The sequence below is a fragment of the Petaurus breviceps genome, unplaced genomic scaffold (assembly GCF_028583685.1).
Source record: "Petaurus breviceps papuanus isolate PSGF00001 unplaced genomic scaffold, PetGlider_PUasm1.0 350, whole genome shotgun sequence".
NCBI lineage: Eukaryota > Metazoa > Chordata > Mammalia > Diprotodontia > Petauridae > Petaurus > Petaurus breviceps.
The window spans coordinates 46,500-67,010 of NW_027186199.1; the positions used below are offsets into that span (position 1 = coordinate 46,500).

General features: G+C 38.5%; 1 protein-coding gene across 2 annotated transcripts in view; it reads right to left on the minus strand.

The window, feature by feature from the left end:
• Positions 1-13,474, minus strand: part of PPP1R16A (protein phosphatase 1 regulatory subunit 16A) — a 45,173-nt gene extending 31,699 nt beyond the window's left edge. The window contains exons 1-2 of one of the 2 annotated variants that reach the window (XM_069096986.1): positions 13,192-13,474; positions 8,424-8,568 (exon numbers count right to left, since the gene is read on the minus strand). The gene's annotated coding sequence lies outside the window, so the exon portion shown is untranslated. The remainder of the gene's footprint in view (positions 1-8,423; positions 8,569-13,191) is intronic. The other variant, XM_069096988.1, reaches the window with a different exon arrangement.
• Positions 13,475-20,511: the final 7,037 nt, after the last annotated feature.

The following is a 20,511-nucleotide window of genomic DNA, read 5'->3' on the forward strand; positions in this document are numbered from 1 at the left end:
AGTCCTGAATGTAAGGCTCCAGATGGGATCTGAGCAGGGCACCTTCTTAGTCCTGGGGTCTCTCAGAGAGGCCTAAGGCTGCATTTCAGAAAAGGAAGCTGAAAAGGAGACTGGAGCACCACACTTGACTCTGACAAACAACAAATGGGTACTGCAGCAAAAATCAATGGAGCCAACTTCTGGCAAGGATGGCTACCTGAACAAGAGAGTAAACCACCTAGCTTACACATAACTACTCCAACAAAACCCTAAAATTCATACTGGACCCAAAGTGATCTAGTAGGGGCAGCTAGGTGGCGCAGCAAAAAGACCACCAGCCCTGGAGTCAGAAGGACTTGAGTTCAAATCCAGCCTTAGACATGTGATCACACTTACTAGCCATGTGACCTTGGGCAAGTCATTTAACCCTGATTGCCCTGCCTTCCCCCTCCAAAAAGCAAAAAAATTAAGATTAAAAAAGTGAACCAGTAACATCTTCCATCTCAAAACTTTCAGAAATCTTAAGGACAAGAGGAAAGGAGGATCCCCCTCCTTTAAGCAAAAATATTGCCATGTTACCAGAGATAGGACAGTTGTAGCCTTTAGGTTGAGAGGCAGCAAGATCAAAGAATTCCCTTTAGAAAGCCCTAGCATGATCAGAAAGTTCCACACTGGGGACCTTGAAAGCCTTAGGGAGCAGTACCAGGTAATAACCAGCCAAGTGCTGACCAACATAGTGCAGACAGACTGGGATAGTAGGGGCTATTACTTAACACTTTGTCCTGAGATAAGGTCCTAAAGATACAGTGCTTTGAACCTCAAAGATCCAGGGGAATCTAAACCCAAGAAGTAGATGTCAATCCCTAGTACCCAGGGGACCCAAGGTCAGACCAAGCAAGGCTGATCATTACACCCAAAAGTTTCAGCAAAGGATAAACTCTGGATCTGGCACAATGATGAAATTCAGGAAATGAAGCCAGAGAGATAAATAAATCAAAGAACACCCCCCCCCCACAAGTATCAATAATTATTGCAAGTATGACTCCATAACAACCATAAGCACAGGAAAAATTGATTCCACAAGGATTATATGAATATACCTAGAAAAAATAGGCCAAGAGATATAAAAATGAAATAAAAGCACTGAAGGAAATAACTGGGAGATGACTAAGTAGTTTAAAAGATAAAGTGGCAAACCCTACCCAAGAAGGAAAATCCTGAAAACCAGAATAGGCTAAGTAGAAATAAAATCTCAATGAAATAGTAAAGACTATTAGAAGAAAATCAAAAGATTGGAAAAAAATGGAAGAAAATTTAAGATACTAGAGATAAAAAACAACATATATGGAAACAAGCCAAGAGAAAATTTAAAAATCATTAGACTTCTTAAATACCATGACCAAAGGGTTTAAAAGCACCTAGGTACTCTATTACAAGGCATAACTCATAAAAATTACTCAGATCTATCAGAAACAGAGGACAAAGTAAAGACAAAATGAATTCACCAATCATGCTGAAAGGAACCCCAAAAGCAATAGTCCCAGGAATGTCAAAGCCAAAATTTAGAACTCTCATATCAAAGAGAAAAATTGCAAGTATCCAGAAAGGGAGTTCAAGTATAGTCAGTCAGGTTTACATAGAACCTAGCAGCTTTGTTCCAAATGGCAAGAGATATGAGCTTATAATCAAGAACAACTTACTCTGCAAAACGGAATATAATCCTACAGGGAAAAAAGAATTATTAATGGAATTGAGGACGTTCAAGTATTTCTGATGAAAAGACCAGAGCTGAGTAGGAATGCTGAAATGCAAACATAAAGGTGTAGAGAAACCTAGAAAGGTATATTTATTTGAGCATTTGGAAAGAGCTATATGATAATATAGTGCTAATGTTCTAATGGGGGAAAAGAAACAATAGGTCCTCCAAAACTTTAATGTCTTCATGGGGTACTGAGGGAGTTCAATTAGAAAAACAGAGGTTCAGGGTGGCTAGGTGGCACAGTGAATAGAGAGAGCACCGGCCCTGGAGTCTGGAGGACCTGAGTTCAAACGCAGCCTCAAACACTTAACACAAATTACTAGCCATGTGACTTTGGGCAAGTCACTTAACCCCAACTGCCCTCCAAAAAGCAAAAAAAAAAAAAAATAGAGGTTCAGGGTGGCTAGGTGGCCCAGTAAATAGAGTACCGGCCCTGAAGTCAGGAGGACCCGAGTTCAAATCCAGCCTCAGACACCTAACACAAAAAAAACTAGCCACATGACTTTGGGCAAGTCACTTAACCCCAATTGCCCTCCAAAAAGCAAAAAAAAAAAAATAAATAAGGAAAAAGAAAAGAAAAATAGAGGTTCTAGGGTAGACTGGTTCTATTCTGATAGTATGATGAGGTAAAAGAGAAGGAAGGTAAAAAGAGGAATATACTAGTGTAGAAAGGAAAAACAAGGATATTGAACTTGCTACTGGCAGCTAGATGGTGGTGTGGATAAAGTGCCAGGCCTAGCGTCAGAAAGACCTGAGTTCAAATATGGTCTCAGACATTTAATAGCTGTGGAACCCTATGAGAGTCACTTCAGCTCTATTTACATTCAATTACCTCATCTGTAAAAAGGGGATAATACCTACCTCTCAGCGTTGTTGTGAGGATCAGATGACATAATACTTGTAAAGAGCTTAGTATAGCGCTTGGCACACGACAAGGGCTATATAACTATTGGCTATTACTATCATCACTATCATCATCATCATCATCTTACGAATGGGGTGTATGAGGAGAATAATATGCAAACATGGAAGAAAGGGCAAGGGGAGTAGGCATCAGCTGAACCTCACTCAGCTGAAATGGACAAAGGTGAGTTAACATAGACATACACAAGAGTTTGGTGCGAAAACACATAAAACTCAACAGGGAGATAAGTTTGGAAAGGAAAGAGGAGAATTAAAAAGGGAGGATAACACCAGAGAGAAACTAAGCGAAAAGCAAAGCAAATCTCCCAATCTTTAAGGGAGGAATTAAAGGGTCAGAGATTGAAAAGAAATAGAATCCAAGGGAATGGATGAACAAATTGTGGTAAATGAATGTAATGGAATATTACTGGACCATAGCAAATATGAACTCATTTAGAGTGAAGTGAGCACGACCAGGAGAACAATTTATACAAAGAAAACAACAATGTAAATGAAAATAACTTTGAAAGAACTCTGATTAAAACAATAACCAACCATGGGTCCAGATAAACTATGATGCAACATGTAAACACACCTCTTGACAGAAAGGTGAGGGATACAAGGGGCAGAAGGAGATATACATTTCTGGACACAGCTACTGTTTAGATTAATTTTGATTGGCTATACTTATTTGTTACAAGTTTGGTGGGGGGTTTTGCTTTTCTCTTGGTAAATGGAAGAGAGAGAAGTGTGTTGGGTAGGAAGCAATAGTGACGTCCAAAAAGAGGGTCATTATAACATTTTTTTTTAAAGCATACAGTGAGGAGGTGGAGCCAAGATGGCAGAGAAAAGGCAGGGACTCTCCCGAGCTCTCCCAAATTCCCTTCCAACCAACTTTACAATAATACTTCAGAATGAATATCTGGAGTGGCAGAACCCACAAAAGGACAGGGTGAAAAACACTATTCCAACCCAAGGTCTGGACAATTTAAGTCAGGCAGGAATGATCTGTTGCACTGGGGTGAGAGTGGAACACAGCACAGTGCAGGCATCTCCCCAGCAAGCCAGCAGTATGCAGTGCCTCAGTAAGCTTTGGGGGCAATTGAATTGGCAGAAGCAGTGTCTGGAACTGTTAGCCCACAAATGATAAGGAGGTCAAGGCCACTGTCAGGAGAAGATTACAAAAGTCCTTTTGCTGGCACTGGGTACAGGACTTTGTTACATTGTCCCTATTCAGATCTGGGTCACAGTCCTGGGTCCTAGTCCCACGGCAAAGAGGAACACTAGCACATTGAGCTTGTAGCTGCAGGGGAGCAGGGACCCAGGTAGTTCCAGGGTAGAAAAGAATGTATGAGATCACTCACAGAGCATAGGCCAAGAGAACAATAAACACACCTCTCCTTAGATCATACTGTCTTGAAAGAACTGAAAACTTATAGACCCCAGAACTAGCTCTGAAAACAAATGCAAAAAAATCTTAAGCTTCAGACAGTGTCCCCTCTACTTCAGAAGCAGAGCCCAACTTTTACATAAAATCAAAAATCAAGAAATAGGCTCAAAAAATGTTCAGGCATTTTTCAATCACGATTGACTCTTTGGGACCCATCTGGGGTTTTCTTTGCAAAGATATTGGAGTGGTTTGCCAGTTCCCTCTCCAGTTCATTTTATACATGAAGAAACTAAAGGAAACAAGTTCAAGTGACAGGCCCAGGGTCACACAGTCAGCAAGTATCTTAGGTCACATCTGAATTCAGGTCTTCTTGACTCTAGGCCTGGAACTTTAGTCACTGGGCCACCTAGAGTCCCCTGAAAAAAGTGAGCAAACAACAAAAAGAACCTGACTTTAGAAAGTTACTCTTGGGGCAGCTAGGTGTCGCAGTGAATAGAGTCAGGAGGACCTGAGTTCAAATTCAGCCTAAGACACTTAACACAAAAACTAGCCATGTGAACCTGGGCAAGTCACTTAACCCCAAATGCCCTCCAAAAATCAGCAAAAAAAAAAAAAAAGAAAGTTACTCTGGTGATAGGGACAATCAAAACACAAAATCAGAAGACATCAAAGTCAAAACAGGTACAATCAAAACCTCAAAGAACAATGTGAATTGGTTTCAGGCCCACAAAAAGAATTCCTGAAAGAGCTCAAAAAGGATTTGAAAACTCAAATAAGAGAGGTGGGAGGAAAATTGGGAAAAAAAATTAGAGTAATGCAAGAAAATAATGAAAAAAGAATTAAGAACTTGGTAAAAGAGGCAAACAAAAAAAAACACTGAAGAAAGTAACACCTTAAAAAACAGAACTGGTCAAATAAAAGAAGCACAAAAATACCACTGAAGAGAACGCCTTAAAAAACAGAATTGGACAAATGGAAAAAGAGACACATAAGTTCACTGAAGAAAATAACTCCTTAAAAATTAAAATTGGGCAAGTTGAAACTAATGATTCCATGAAATACCAATAAACAATCAAACAAAATCAAAAGAATGAAAAAATAGAAGAAAATATGAAATATCTCATTGAAGTTTAGAATTATTGGACTACCTGAAAGTTTTCAAGAAATTATCAAGGAATACTGCCCTGATTCTAGAACTAGAGGGTAAAATAAAAATGGAAAGAATCCATCAATCCCCTCCTGAAAAAAATCCCAAAATGAAAACTTCCAGGAATATTATACTAAATTCTGGAGTTCCCAGGTCAAGAAGAAAATACTGCAAGCAGTCAGAAAGAAAAACAAGTGAAATATCATGGAGCCATAGTCAGGATAACACAAGATTTAGCAGCTTCTACATTAAAGGGTCAGAGAACTTTGATTGTGATATTCCAGGGGGCAAAGGAGCAAAGATCATAACCAAGAATCACCTACCCAGCAAAACAGTATAATCCTTCAAGGGAAAAATGGATATTCAATAAAATAGATGAATTTCAAGCATTCCTGATGAAAACAACAGAGCTGAAAAGAAAATCTGACTTTCAAATACAAGACTTAAAAGAAGCATAGGTGTAAAAGCTTTTATACTGTAGGAGATGATGGAGAAAGTTGGGGGAGGGAAGGGAGCACTTGAAATTTACTCTCATTAGAATTGGCTCAAAGAGGGAATAACATACACACTCAGTTGGGTATATAAATCTTATCTTGTCCTAGGAAAGTAGGAGAGGAAGAGGATAAGAGAGTAAGAGAATGGAGGGGGTGCTGATAGAAGGGAGGGCAGATTGGGGGAGGCAGCAGTCAGAAAGAAGCAAAACATTTTTGAGGATGGACAGGGTAAAATGAGAAAGTATGATAAATGGGGAAAACAGGATGGAGGGAAACACACAGTAATCTTTAATTATGAAAATTTTTTTTTTTACAAATTTCTCTGATAAGGCCTCATTTCTCAAATTTATAGAAAACTAAGTCAAATTTATAATACAAATTGTTCCCCAATTGCTAAATAGTCAAAGGATATGAATAAGCAGTTTTCAAACAAAATAATCAAAGCTGTCTATAGTCACATGAAAAAAATGCTCTAAATCAGTATTGATCTGAGAAATCCAAATTAAAACAATTCTGAGGTACCATTCTACTGACAATATGACAGAAAAGGAAAATGATAGATGTTAAAGGGGATGTGGGAAAATTGAGACAATAATGCATGTTGGTGAAATTGTGAACTGATTCAACCACTCTGGAGAGCAATTTGGATCTATGCCCAATGGGCTATAAAACCATATACCCTTTGATCCTACAATACCACTACTAGATTTGTATCCCAAAGAGAGTAAAAAAAGAGAAGAAAAAGGACATATATGTACAAAAATATTTATAGTGGCAACTTTTTTTGTGGTGGCAAAGAACTGGAAATTGAGGGGATGCCCATCACTTGGGAAATGGCTGAAAAAATTGTGGTATGATTGTGATGGATTACTATTGTATTATAAAAAATGCTCTCAGAAAAACTTAAAAAAAAAAAACCTCAGATGGATGTTCTCAGAAAAATCTGAACTTACATGAACTGATGCAATGTGAAGTGAGCAGAACCAGGAGAATAGTGTACACAGTAACAGCAGTATTGTACAATGATTAACTGTGACTGACTTGGCTATTCTCAGCAATACAATGATCAAAGAAAATTCTGAAGGCTTATGATGAAAAATGCTATCTACCACCTCCAGAGAAAGAACTGATGGAGCCTGAATGCAGATAGAAGTATACTTTTTAAAACTTTCCTTATTTTTCTGTTTTTTTTTTCATATGTGTTTTCTTTCAGAACATGACTAATATGGAAATATGTTCTGAATGACTACACACATATAATTTATATCAAAATGCTTGTCTTCTCAAGAAGGGAAATGGACAAGGAGGGAATAAGAGAATGTGGAACTCAAAATTTAAAAAAAGAATGTTAAAAATCATTTTTATATGTAATTGGGAAAAAATATTAAATTTTTAAAATGCACAGAGAATAGAAAATTTAGAAGGAAACATGAGCTAGATTATTTTGAAAACCACATACAGAGATTATTACATGTATGTATATAATATCTTTTTAAAAGTAAGTAGTGTGAAATAGGATTTTATATGAAACTAAATCTCCCTTTTGTATTCTGCTGAGGGTATGAAAATGTTCTTTTTTGGTGTTTATGTCCAGAATAAAAAAGAAAATAATCGAATGAAGCCCAGGTAATGTAAATACAAAAGATATAACATCTCATTTGATCCTCATAACAACCCTGTGAGGTAGGAATTATAATTATCCCCATTTTACAGATGAGGAAGAGCAGACAGAGGACAAGTGACTTCCAAGTGACAGCTAGGAGGTATCTACAACCCAGTCTGAACTCAGGTTTTCTAGACTCCATGCCCAGTCCTCTATCCACTGTGCTATCAAAAATATACTTATAAATAAAAATCATCTTTAAAAAAAGAAATTAATGGAGTCATGAGAGGAAATGACCTTACTATCTTTTTTTTTTTTTTTGCCTTTTGGAGTGCAATTGGGGTTAAGTAACTTGCCTAAGGTTACACGGCTAGGTTTTTTTGTGTTAAGTGTCTCTGAGGCCAGATCTGAACTCAGGTCCTCCTGACTCCAGGGCCAGGGTTTTACTCACTGCGCCACCTAGCCACCCCATGACCTCACCATCCTAAACTTGGTGAGAAATAAGGAAATAGCAGTGTGTATAGTTTGATACAAAGTCCAGCTTTCAGTTAAGTAAATTTCAGAGTTTAAAGATAGAAATAGGTAGGATCCCATGGCCTGAAATTCTAGAAGGGAAGTCAACTCAAGAACTCTTACCATGTTACTTCTATGTTCAAGAACCTTCATTGGCTTATTATTGCTTCCAGAATAAAGTACAAACTAATTTGCCTAACACTGATAGTCCTTTAGCAGTATGACTCCAAATTTATCTACTTAACGCTGCTTCTTTTAAGGGCAGCTAGGTGGTAAAGGGGCTAGAGTGCCAGACCTGGAGTCAGGAAGACCTGAGTTCAAATGTGGACTCAGACATTTGCTAAATGGGTGACCCTGGCACTTAACCCTGTTTGCCTCAGTTTCCTCATCTGTAAAATGAGCTGTAGAAGGAAATGGTAAGCCAGTATCTTTGCCAAGAAAACACCAAATAGGGTCATGACTGAAATGACCGAACAACAACAACAAAAACTCGCCCTTAACCACTCTACATTCTAGCTAAAACTGGAGCGTTTAGTTGCTGTTCCCCAATCTTGGACCACCCTTTCCCACTTTCATGTATTTGTGTAAGCCATCTTCCACGCCTTGAAAGCACTCCAAATTCAGCCTCTACTCACCAAATCACAAAATCTCAGAGTGGAAGAAATCTTTGTACTTCTCCCATTTTTAGATGGGCTTCACTTCTGCATCTCTGACTGACCTTCAGCAGTTCCCCACCACTGGTCTAGTCCCAGAAGTTGAAGGCTAGAAAAGTACTTGCTCCTAGAAATAATGGTGAGATATACAGTACAAAAATTATCATCCCCATTTTACACAGGAGGAAACTGACGCTCAGCCAGGTAAAGTGATTTGCCCAACAGCTCTCACAAACTGGTACTATTATTTGAACTCAGGTCTCAGACTCCCAAATATATGTTCCTTGTACTACACCATGCAGCCACCACACACTAGCCTGGAAAAGAGCCCAGGATTCCAGGCTCCCTCATCTGTCAATCTTTCTATCAGTCTCATGATTGTTCCCTATGCAGAAAACCAGATACTCCAGAGAAAAGCAATACCCAGAGGAAGTGGGCCTAAATACAGACAGTTAACTCCCAATTATTACAGTTGATATTGAAACTCATCTCTGATACTAAAAATAGTAAGACCTCACATAGTAGTTTAAAGTCTATAAAGCACTTTACACAGATTACTTCCCTTGAGTCTCATAATATGCTATAAAGTTGGTAGTGCATATATTATTCATTCCAATTTATAGATTTAGAAACTGAGGCTCAGAGAGTTTATGTGATTTACCCATGGTGACACAGCAGCTAAGCTGGATTGAACCCAATTTCTTCTAACTTTCTGCCTCCATGTATTTGCTCAGACTATCCTATATGTCTTCAAACTTACATGAACTGATACAAAGTGAAGTGAGAAGAACCAGATCATTGTATACAGTAATGACAATATGGTACAATGAAGAATTGTGAATGATAGCCATTCTAAGCAATACAATAATCTAAGACAATCCCAAAGGACTCATGCCTCCAGAGAAATAACTGATGTCTCTATTCCACATACTATTTTTCTTTCTTTTCTTCTTGCACAAAATGACTAATATGGAAATGTTTTACATGATTGCACATATATAACCTATATCAGATTGCTTATCACTTCGTATGTGTGGGAGAGATAGAATTTGGAACTCAAACTTTTAAAAAACGTTAAAATTGTTTTTACATGTAATTGAGGGAAAACAATTTTTTTTTTTAGAAAAGGACATGCAGGAAGGAAGAAAACAAGTCTATATTCAGCATCTAATATGATAAGTGCTTTACAAATATTATCTCACTTGATCATCACAATAACTGTGTAAGGTAGGTACTATTATTATCTCCATTTTACAGCTGAGGAAACTGAGGCAGACAGTGGTTAAGTGACTTGCCCAGGGTTACACAGCTAATAAGTGTCTGAGGCTGGATCTGAATTCAGGTTTTTCTAACTCTAGGCCACTCTATACTCTATCCACCATGCCACAGAAGAGATAAGAACAAGAGAAGGTAACTGTGGATCAATACAAAAGAGTACCACGATCCTACAGTTAGAATGCTAGGGAAGCTAAAGCCCAAGTTGAGTTGAAGCTTGTGAAAAATATTAGTAACAATGTTAATTATTATTATCATTAACAACTTCTATATCTGACTAAGGTTTGCATATCATTTTATATACATTTAACAGGGCTTCATTAGCTATGGTTAAAGGAAGTGGAAGATCAAAGAAAGGACCAGTCTTGCTTGGCTAGTGTGTTCTAATGATCTACTTTTCTATTTTTTTAACAACTATGAAACAGTTTTGATGATTATACCTTCATAATTAGTTTGGTATCTTCTAATGATAGACTCCCTTCATTCCTACCTTTTTTTATTTTCTCTTAAGGCCTAGACCTTTTATCCTTCCAACTAAATTTTGTTATTTTATCTAGTCCTATAAAGTTTGCCCTTGATAGTCTAATTAGGAGAGAACTAAATCTGTGAATTAATTTGAGAGTATCACCATTTTTTATTACACTGGCATTGGTGAACCACAAACAGTGAAGATATCTCCAATTATCTAAGTCTTTCTTTATTTCAGGAAAATGAAGGAAGGACCTGACATCCATGTTCAGGTCAGAGTTCTGCTGACCAGGGTCAGACCAGAGAGGGGTCTGGGTCAAATCAGGCTAAAGAGGTCCCACTGTCAGGGGTCAGTTTGGGTCAAGAAGATAGAAAAAGATGAAAATTCAGGATGAAAGATATGAGAACACTAAAGGAGCAATGTTCATTACACCAGGCCTCTAATTAACCAGTCCTACCTGGTTACCCAAACTGCTTTATTCTGATGCTCTGAAGCAACACTAAGTATGGCTTATTATAGATTCCCCACTCAGAAGAGGATCCTAAGGAGGCTTTGCCAGAAATTTGAAGAAGTTTGGTATAGTAGAAAGAACACTAGAATGTTTTGTTGGATTTGAATCCCAGATCTATCTTCCTAACTTCTGTATCTATCTTCCTCACTAACTGTGTGACCCTGGGCAAGTAACTTAACCTGTTTGCCTAATCCACTGGAGAAATGGCAAACCAGTCTGGTGCCTTTGGCAAGAAAACCTTATACATGATCACAAAGAGTCCGACACAACTGAACAATAACAAGGAGAGGGAGGTGAATGGGGAGCACACTGACCCACTACCTCCACAAAAAAGTCCATCCTACTTTTAGACAGTTCTGTTAGGTTTTTCCTCATAACAAACCTAACTCAAAGACTTACCAATTTTATTGTTCCAAGAGCTGGACATTCCATTTCCCATCTCTATGCCTTTATATAGCCTGGAATGCATAATCCTCTCATTTCTACTTCCCAGAATCAGTGGCTTCCTTCAAGGTTCAGCATGTGCCACCTGATTCCCCCTAGATGTAAGTGCTCTCTCCTTCTTCAGAGTATCAAGCACTTACTTATCTGTTTACTGGTGGCACCGCCCTAGGAAAATGAAAATTTCTTGAGGATAGGGACTACTTTTCATTTTGTCTTTGTATCCCATTGCCTGGATCAGTGGGCATGTAATAAAGATTTTGTAAATGTCTCCACCCTTTTCTAGACTTCAAGCTCCCTGAGGGCAAAGCATGGGCTGCTTTTCACCTTTGTACCCTTTGTCCATGGTCCAGAATCCTATATCCATAGAAAATGCTTAATAAATGTTTGCTGAACTGAATGGCAAAAGGGCTTAGAAAATAGTAACTAGAATTCTAGATCCTACTCTTAACTACTTCACAAAATGGGAAATCAGAAACCCATTGAGCAAGGGATAAAAGAGAACAGGGAGCATCTGAAGGAAAGAAGAGGAGGAAAGCGGCTTGCCCAGGACCACAAGAAGTAGAGAAAGGACTAAGGCCCAGGCCTCCTGCCTCCCTCTAGGCCAGGTCTCTTGTCATTACCCTATAACTCCTCCATCTGCCTTTGGGAGCCCAAGAGCCCACTAGACATTTCCAGCTCCTGTCAAAGATAGCCTTGCTTCCCCCCAACTATCCAGATTTTTTCACTTGTCTGTTATTCCAAAATGTTTTTTCTATAAATCTAATATTCTATATCTTTCCTCTCATGACCTCCCAAACCTCATGTTTTGACTCTAATGTAACCTTTCTGTACATTTCATTGCCTTACCTATTCTTTCTTCCTCACTCCAGATCAAAGCTTAGTAATCTATGCTACCTCAGTCAGTGATGATAAACAGGAAGGTTTCAAGGACATCAACAACCCAAATAAACAGCACCCTTTCTGTATCTCAAAAGAGATAAAAAAAAAAAAAAAACAAAAAGGAAAGGGACCTATATGTACAAAAATATTTATAGCAGCTCTTTTCTGGGGGTAAAGAATTAGAAGTTGAGGGGATGCCCATCAACTGGGGAATGGCTGAACAAGTTGTGGTATGTGATTATGAGGGAATACTATTGTACTATAAGAAATGATGAGCAGGATGCTCTCAGAAAAACCTGGTAAGACCTGAATAAGCTGATGCAAAGTGAGATATGCTGTGTACAAAGTAACATCAATACTGTACAATGATCAGTTGTGAATGATTTAGCTATTCTCGGCAATACAAAGATCTAAGACAACTCTGAATGAAGAACTTATGATGAAAAATGCTAACCATCCTCAAAGAAAGAACTGATAGTGTCTGAATACAGATCGAAGCATACTTCTTTTTTACTTTATTTTTCTTGAGGTCTTTTTTTTGTCTATGTTTTCTTTCACAACATGACTATCATGGAAATGTTTTGCATGACTACACATGTATAACCTATATCAAATTTCTTGCCTTCTCAATGAGGGGGTGGGGTGGGGAGGGAGGAAGGGAGAGAATCTGGAACTCAAAGTTTTAAAAAGAAATGTTAAAAATTGTTTTTACACGTAAATGGGAAAAAATAAAATACTAAAGAAAAAAAGAACATTTATTAAAAAAAAAAATCACCCTTTCTGTCCCTGAAGAAGGTTACCAATCACATACCACAGATAAGGACCCCAGGAGCAGCCAACAATATTTTCATGCAGAAGAGCCCACCTACCCATCCCCTGCCACCACAAACCACTTCTTCACAGGTCACAAAACCTTGGACCTAGCTCCTTTCCTAGGGTGAGCAAAGGAAAGAAGATGGTACTCTCTTCTTTTGAGTGATGCTGCTCATCAGGTCTCATGCCTGATCAGCCCCATCCTAGCCATGCTCACCCCTACCTAGTCTTGGTCTGTCAGCTCCCCTTCCAGTTGGTCCCCCCAAAGCCCTTGCGAGGCACCAGCCTTCTGCCCAATCCCAGTCTCTAGTGCTAGGGCCACACATTGCCCAAGAAAGCACTGAAAATTCCACACTTACCATGGCAAAGAGCCTCCAGCCAGCCCAATCCAGCCCAGGCCTGCCCCACAGCCTAGACAGGAGAGAGAGAAGGCAAGCACTGCTAACAAATCCTCCTCCCAGGCTCCCTGGAATTTCAAACAAAGATAATCTCCTTAACTCACTGTTGGGAAAGGCATTCCAATGCTGCAGCCATAATGTCCCCCTATTCTGGGTATGGCCCAGACCTCCTAGAGGTAAGAAAGACAGAAGGGAATCAGTCTGCCTACCCAGAATGGCTCCACTTTCAAGGCTCACTACTATACATTCCAAGAGAGGCCACCAGCCAGAGGACTGAGCCCTTCCTCAAATAACCTGAGAGCTGGCTAGACTCAGGAGCCAGGAATTTAACACTCATAATTGGTCATATTCAACTTTGGGTGTGGCATCCCTCTCTAGGACTTTCAATTCCTAGTCTTGTTTCCTAAGGCTTCTAGCCCTTCTCCCCAACCTCACTTTACCAGGAGCCCCAACTCCCTATATTACCCCAACACACATATACCTATCAGGGGTTCAATAAAGTGCTTATTGACTTACTGCCCAGATTCCAGTGAGCTCCCAAGGGCTTAGCCCAAACAGATTGAAGGGAGCCCTTCACCTCCCCTAACCCCAGCCCTTATTTCCCAGTTCCTACCAGATACTGAATACACCCTTCCCCAGCTGGATGATGACCTCAACCATCCCCAATTCCAGCAGAGGTAACCGGCTACACTCAGACCCCAGAACCACTACCACCTTCTCAACAGTCCCTCATCAGCTAGGTGGCACAGGGGATATAGTGCTGGGCCTAGAGTAAGAAAGACTTGAATTTAAATCCAACCTCAGACAATTAATAGCTGTGAGACTTTGGGCAAGTGACTTAACCTCTGTCTATCTAAGTTTCCTCAGGTATAAATGGGGATAATAATTATCAGATTTGTTGTGAGGATCATAAGAGCTAATATTATTATAGCACAGAACCTGGCACAAAATAAGTGCTTAATAAATGCTTGTTTCTTTCCTTTCCTCCTTCATAAAATAATATGACCACTCACATTGCTTGAGCAGGTCACAAACTACAATTTTACTAGGTAATATGGTAAACTACTGAATCTTACTATTTCCAATCACTGCTTCCTAAGGTCCACTGGACCCTTCTATCTGCCCTATAGCTAACCCTCCAATAAGTACTACCTACCCTAAATTAGAGAAAGCTAAGTGGTGCAGTGAATAGATAGAGCACCAAGCCTGGAGTCAAGGAAGAAATGAGTTCAAATCCAGCCTCAGTCACTTATTAGCTGTGTGACCCTAGGTAAGTCACTTAAAACTGTTTGCCTCCATTTCCTTATATGTAAAATGAGCTGGAGGAGAAAACCCCAAATATGGTCACGAAGAGTAGGTCAGGAAGAGTCAGTCACAACTAAAACCACTGAACAACAGAAACCCTAATTAGAGTAAGAATTAGAAGCTCCCACAGAGTCGAGATTATATTGCTTTTCTTTACATAGCTGTTACACTTAGAAAAACACTTAAGTGCTTAATATGGCACAGTGGTAGATCACTAGACCAACCTCAGTTCCTTACCGGTTTTGTGACCTTGAACAAGTCATTAACCTCTGTTTCAGTGTCCTTATCTGTAAAATGAAGGCAAATAATATGGACAGCTAGGTGGCACAGTGATTAGAGCACCAACTCTGGAGTCAGAAGGACCTGAGTTCAGATCTGGCCTCAGATACTTGACAAACTTAAGAGCCATGTGACCTTGGGCAAGTCACTAAACCCCAATTGCCCTCCAAAAAAAAAAATAAAATAAAGATAATCATAGCACCTACTTCCTAGGTTTGCAAGGATGAAATAATATTTTTTTTTAAAGAAAAACTTTTGCAAACCTTAAAGTACTATATAAAAGTTAGCTATTATTAATAGATGCTTTTCCATTCCATTCCCTCACCACCTTTGTCATCTTTTTCTGGAACCTCTCCAGTTTGTCAATGTCCCTCCTAAAATGCAATATCTAGAACTGAAAACAATGCTCCAGATATGATCTGACTTGGTCAAGGGAGCAGGGGGAACATCAACTCCATTCTTTTTTTTTGGCAGCCACTATTGACTCACATTAAGTTTAAAGTCCACTAAAAAACTAAAATTTATTCACATAATCATCCTACCTCTTCCATTCTGAATAGATTAAATATTTATTAAGCACTTACTATGTGTCAGGCACAATGTGTCCACTGTTCCACCTAACTTTTCATGTCTATTAAAACAGGAATGACTATATTACCCAGGGTAGTTGCAAAGCTTCAATAAGGGGCCACTTGGGTGGCACACTGGATAAAACACTGAGCTGAGAATCAGGAAGACTCATTTTCATCAGTTCAAATCCAGACTCAGGCATTTACCATCTGTGTGACACTGGGCAAGTCACTTAATCCCGTCTGCCTCAGTTTCCTCATCAGCAAAATTAGCAGGAGAAGGAATTTTTGCCAAGAAAATCCCAAAATGGAATCTTTAAGAGTCAGACACAACTAAACAATGGCAACAAAGCTCCAAGAAAGTTATATGTGTGTGTGCATATTATATATATGTACACATGGCCAAGAAGGGACAAGAGAGGGGACAGCTTGATTTCCCTGTGCCTTAGTTTCTTTATCTGAAAAATGAGGTTTGGGGGAGGGAGATTGGGTTAGATGGCCTGGTCCCTTCAAGCTGTTAACTCTTATGATTCTTGATTGTTGGACTATGAAGAACAACTATTCAAGGTGAGTGACTGGATTCTGACAGGTGCTTGATACATAATAATACTTATAATACATAATTATTAATAATTATAATTATACATAATTATTAATAGTTCACATTTATATAACTATTATGCTTATAAAAGTGTTTTACATATATCTCACTGATGCTCAGAATGCTATAAAGCAAGAAGTGCAAATACTGTCCCCATTTTACAGATGAGCAAACTGAGGCTGAGTTGTGACATGCCTAAGATCACCCAGCTTGAACACAGTTGAAACAACTAGTTTTCTGACTCTAAGCCTAGTGCCCATTCTACTATATCACACTGAAATTGGTTATGCCATGAATATCAGAACTGACACAGTAGTAACATAGAAGAAAAAGAGATTTGTTGTTCAGTCATGTCCAACCCTCTGTGATTCCATTTGGGGTTTTTAAGTGGTTTGCCATTTCCTTCTCCAACTCATTTTACAGATGAGGAAACTGAAGCAGACAGGGTTAAGTGACTTGCCCAGGGTCACACAGTAAGTGTCTGAGAGCAGATTTGAACTCAGGAAGATGAGTTTTCCTATGTCCAGGTCCTGCACTCTATCCACTGCATCACCCAGCCATCACAGAAAGGACAACGTATAGGGAGTCAAGAGACCTGGGTTCCAGTCCTTGCTCTGCCCCAACTTACTCTATGACTCTGAACAAGTACCTTTCCATCTCTGGGCCTCCGTTTCCCAGGCTCCTGGGCTCTGTATGGTATCCTGTTGTAACCCTCAGTGGAACAACACATGTCCCGCCTGTATGAGGTACCACATCATATAAGATAAGGCAACAAAAAGGCAATAAATTTGCAGAGGCCCTAGGTTGGAATCATGTTTCTTCTTACTCTCTAGTGCGATCTAGGTGAGTCATTTAATTTTTCTTGTCCTCAGTTTCCTCATTTATAAAATTAGGACCTTTGACTAGATAACCGCTGAGCTCTCTTCTAGTTCTAAGTCCATGATCCTATAAAGCAGTGCCTGGAGGTTTCTACCTTGGCTGACCACATTCAGGCTCCTGGCATCATAATCTTTTCCCCATGAATCATTTCTCTGAGATCTCTCACCCATTCCATTCAGTGCCTGGCACAGAGCTGTTGCCATAACAGGCATTACTAAATACCTAAATACATTTCAGTAGCTGCTACTAGGTCAGGCCAGATTGGAGTCTCAACAACTTGGATTTTTAAAGAAAATTCTATTATCTATTAATGCTAGACTCAAGAAGACCTGAGTCTGAATTCTGCTTTACTAGTTGTTTGATGCTGGACAAATCACTTAACTTCTCTCAGTCTCAGTTTCCTCATCTATAAAACAGATAATAATATCACCAACCTCACAGGACTGTGAAAATCAGATAATACATGTAGAAAGCTCAGTTTCCTCATCTAAAAAATGAATGGGTTGAATTAAAAGAGCACTAACTCTTTTCTAGCTTTAAATTCTATAATCTTAACTGTGTTCTCCCAGTTACGTTACCTTGGGTAAATGACTTCACCTATCTGGGTTTCAATTTCCTCATCTATATAACAACAATAACAATTATACTACCTACCTTCTAGGGATATTATGAGACTCAAATGACTAATACATGTAAAGCTTGCTCTCCTCTCCAACTCACTCTTCACAGACATGCAGATCAGTCTTCTTAGATATTGCTCTGATCATTTTATTTCCCTCCTCAAAAAAAACTTTCAAAGGTTCCCCACAGACTATAGATGAAAAATGCAAACTCCTGATTCTGACCTTATGGTTATGCCTTTTCCACAGCAAAGACCATGCTTTTGGCTCCAAAATACCAGTGGGCCCTGCTGTGTTCTGAATACAATTTGATTCCTTGTGTTAGTTATCCCTAACATGGCACTCTCAGTGCCTCTGCTCACATCATTTCCCATGCCTGGAGTACCCCACCCTCATTCAAACAGGTAGAAAGGTCAGATTCCAATTGTGTATTCAGAAGCCTAACCATGCAGTTCAGTTATCTAGTCTAATGTTCTCATTTTACAGATAAGGAAAATGGCAAAGTAGCCTGCATTTTCCCGCACTGCCATACTGTAGCCTGCCTGTACTATAAGTATACATAGATTATGTATTACACACCAGAATTCAAACTCAAATCCTCTCACACAAAACAGGGTATTGTTTTTAATAGCTGGCATCCACCATACTACTAAATATTATACTAAGTAAATACATAATACATGATACTAAGCAAAGCTAAGAGAGGGCTGGACTTGGAGTAAGGAAGACCTCTGACACTTCTTAGTTGTGTGATCTGGGTAAGTCATTTAATTGCTCAGCCTCAGTTTCTTCTTTTGTAAAATGGGGATAGTAACAGCACCTACTTCAATAGGTAAATCAAATCAAATCAAATCATATATGTAAAGCAACTTATGAACCTTAAAAGTTCTATATAAATATTAGTTAGAATTATTAAAGACAGATAAATATAGGGGTGGCTAGGTGGTGCAGTGAATAGAGCACTGGTCCTGGAGTCAGGAGGACCTGAGTTCAAATCCGGCCTCAGACACTTAACACTTACTAGCCATATGACCTTGGACAAGTCATTTAACCCCAACTGCCCTGCCCTCCCCCCTCCAAAAAAGGCAAAAAACAAATAAATAAATATAGCAAATTTAATCAGAAAAGAAGAAAGAAAACATTACAAAAATTAGTCATTTGGAAGTAAAGGTTACTGTAAATACAAAAGAAATATTTAAAATTGTTAGAGAGTACTACGCTAAAACACACATGAAAACTTAGAAGAAACCTATGACAATCTCCCAAAATACAGACTATCCAAACCAACAAAGCAGGAAAAAAAAAACCTAAGTATTAGAATCTTAGAGGGGGAAAAAATCAGATAAACCATTAATGAGCTTCCATTTAAAAAAGGTATCAAAAACATAGTCACAAATGAATTTTTTCAAACTGTCAAAGGACAAGTAATCACTATTAAATCCACTATATCTTAATATAGAAGAAAATAGTATACTATCAAAATCTTTCTATGAAGTAAAACAGCTTTGCTTGTCAAACACGGCAAATACAAGAATGAAAAAGAAAATCAATCAATCTAATAATATTTCAAAAATATGAATATGTGGAATAAACCAATACATTGGAAAATTATTCACTATGACCAATTAGGATTTATATTAAGAATTCAAGGGTGATTTAATGAATTATGTATAGGAAAACACTGAATGCAATAAACTGTACTCCAAAACCCTCAAAAACATTATATCAATATAGAAAAAGGTCTCTGAAATACAGAATCCATTTATGATCAACAAGATTTTTCTCTAATGCAGTTTTTTAAGGCATGTTTTAAACCACAAATTAATCTTATACATGTTGGAGAAATATTTCAAGCATTTCCTCTTTAAAAAAAAAGCCCGAAATACAGTTATTCATTTTCATCATTTCATTTTGACAATGTTTTAGAAATAACAGTTATGGCAATAGCCATGCAAAGGAAAATAAACAAGTATTAAAAATGAAGAGATTAAAATATTTCATTTATAGATGGTATGACTATATCTAGAAAATTTAGGAAAATGCAACAAAAATGAGCTAATAAAGTACTTTAGTAAAGTAGTGAGTTTTATCTACAGTTAGCGTTCATCTACTTTTATAAAAAAAAATTTGTTGGCATTGCAGAAAATCTATGACCCAATTTGTAAAGTATTAGGTATTTTTATTATCTTTCCTCCTTCTCTTGAAGAAGGGATAAGCTGCCTTTATCCCTATACACACACTGCTGAACAAAAGTGAAGAAAATCACACAACCATCATGACTAAATCCGCTACAAATTTATGTTACATGGCCTCAACTAAGCCCTCACTGTTTCTGGGCAGTTCTTTTACACCTTCCTGATTAACTCATCCAGTGGCAATTTCTCAAAATATTATTATCTTACTGCATCCTTTGACACTGTCAATCACTCTCTTCTCCTTGATACTTTCTTATCTCTAGGTTTTCTGGATACTACTTTCTCCTGGTTTTCCTCCCACTTATCTGACAGTTTCTTCTCTGGTCTTCCTTTCTGGATCTTCATCAAGGTCATGATTGCTAACAATGGGTATCCCACAAGGATCTACCCTGGACCCTCTTCTTTTCTCCATCTATACTATTTCACTTTTAATGATTTCATCAGTTCCCGTGGATTTAATTACCATCGCTATGTGGAGAACACCCACATTTACCTAACCTTCTTCCATCTCTCTGACCTCCAATCTTGCATCTCTGACTGCCCTTCAGACATTTTGGACAGCATATCCAGGATCACAACCTATTTGTCACCCTCAATTCCTCACTATCTTTCACCCCTTCTATCCAGTTTGTTGCCCAGGCTTGTCAATTTTGCCTTTGCTACATTTCTTGAATAAGCTTCCTTCTATCCTCTGATACTCTCACATGTGGTACAGACCCACATCACTTCAAGCCTGGAGTATTTCAATTGTCTGCTTGTTGGTCTGCCTACCACAAGTCTCTCCCTCCTCCAATCTATCCTCTACTGAGACATCAAAGTGATTTTTCTAAAGC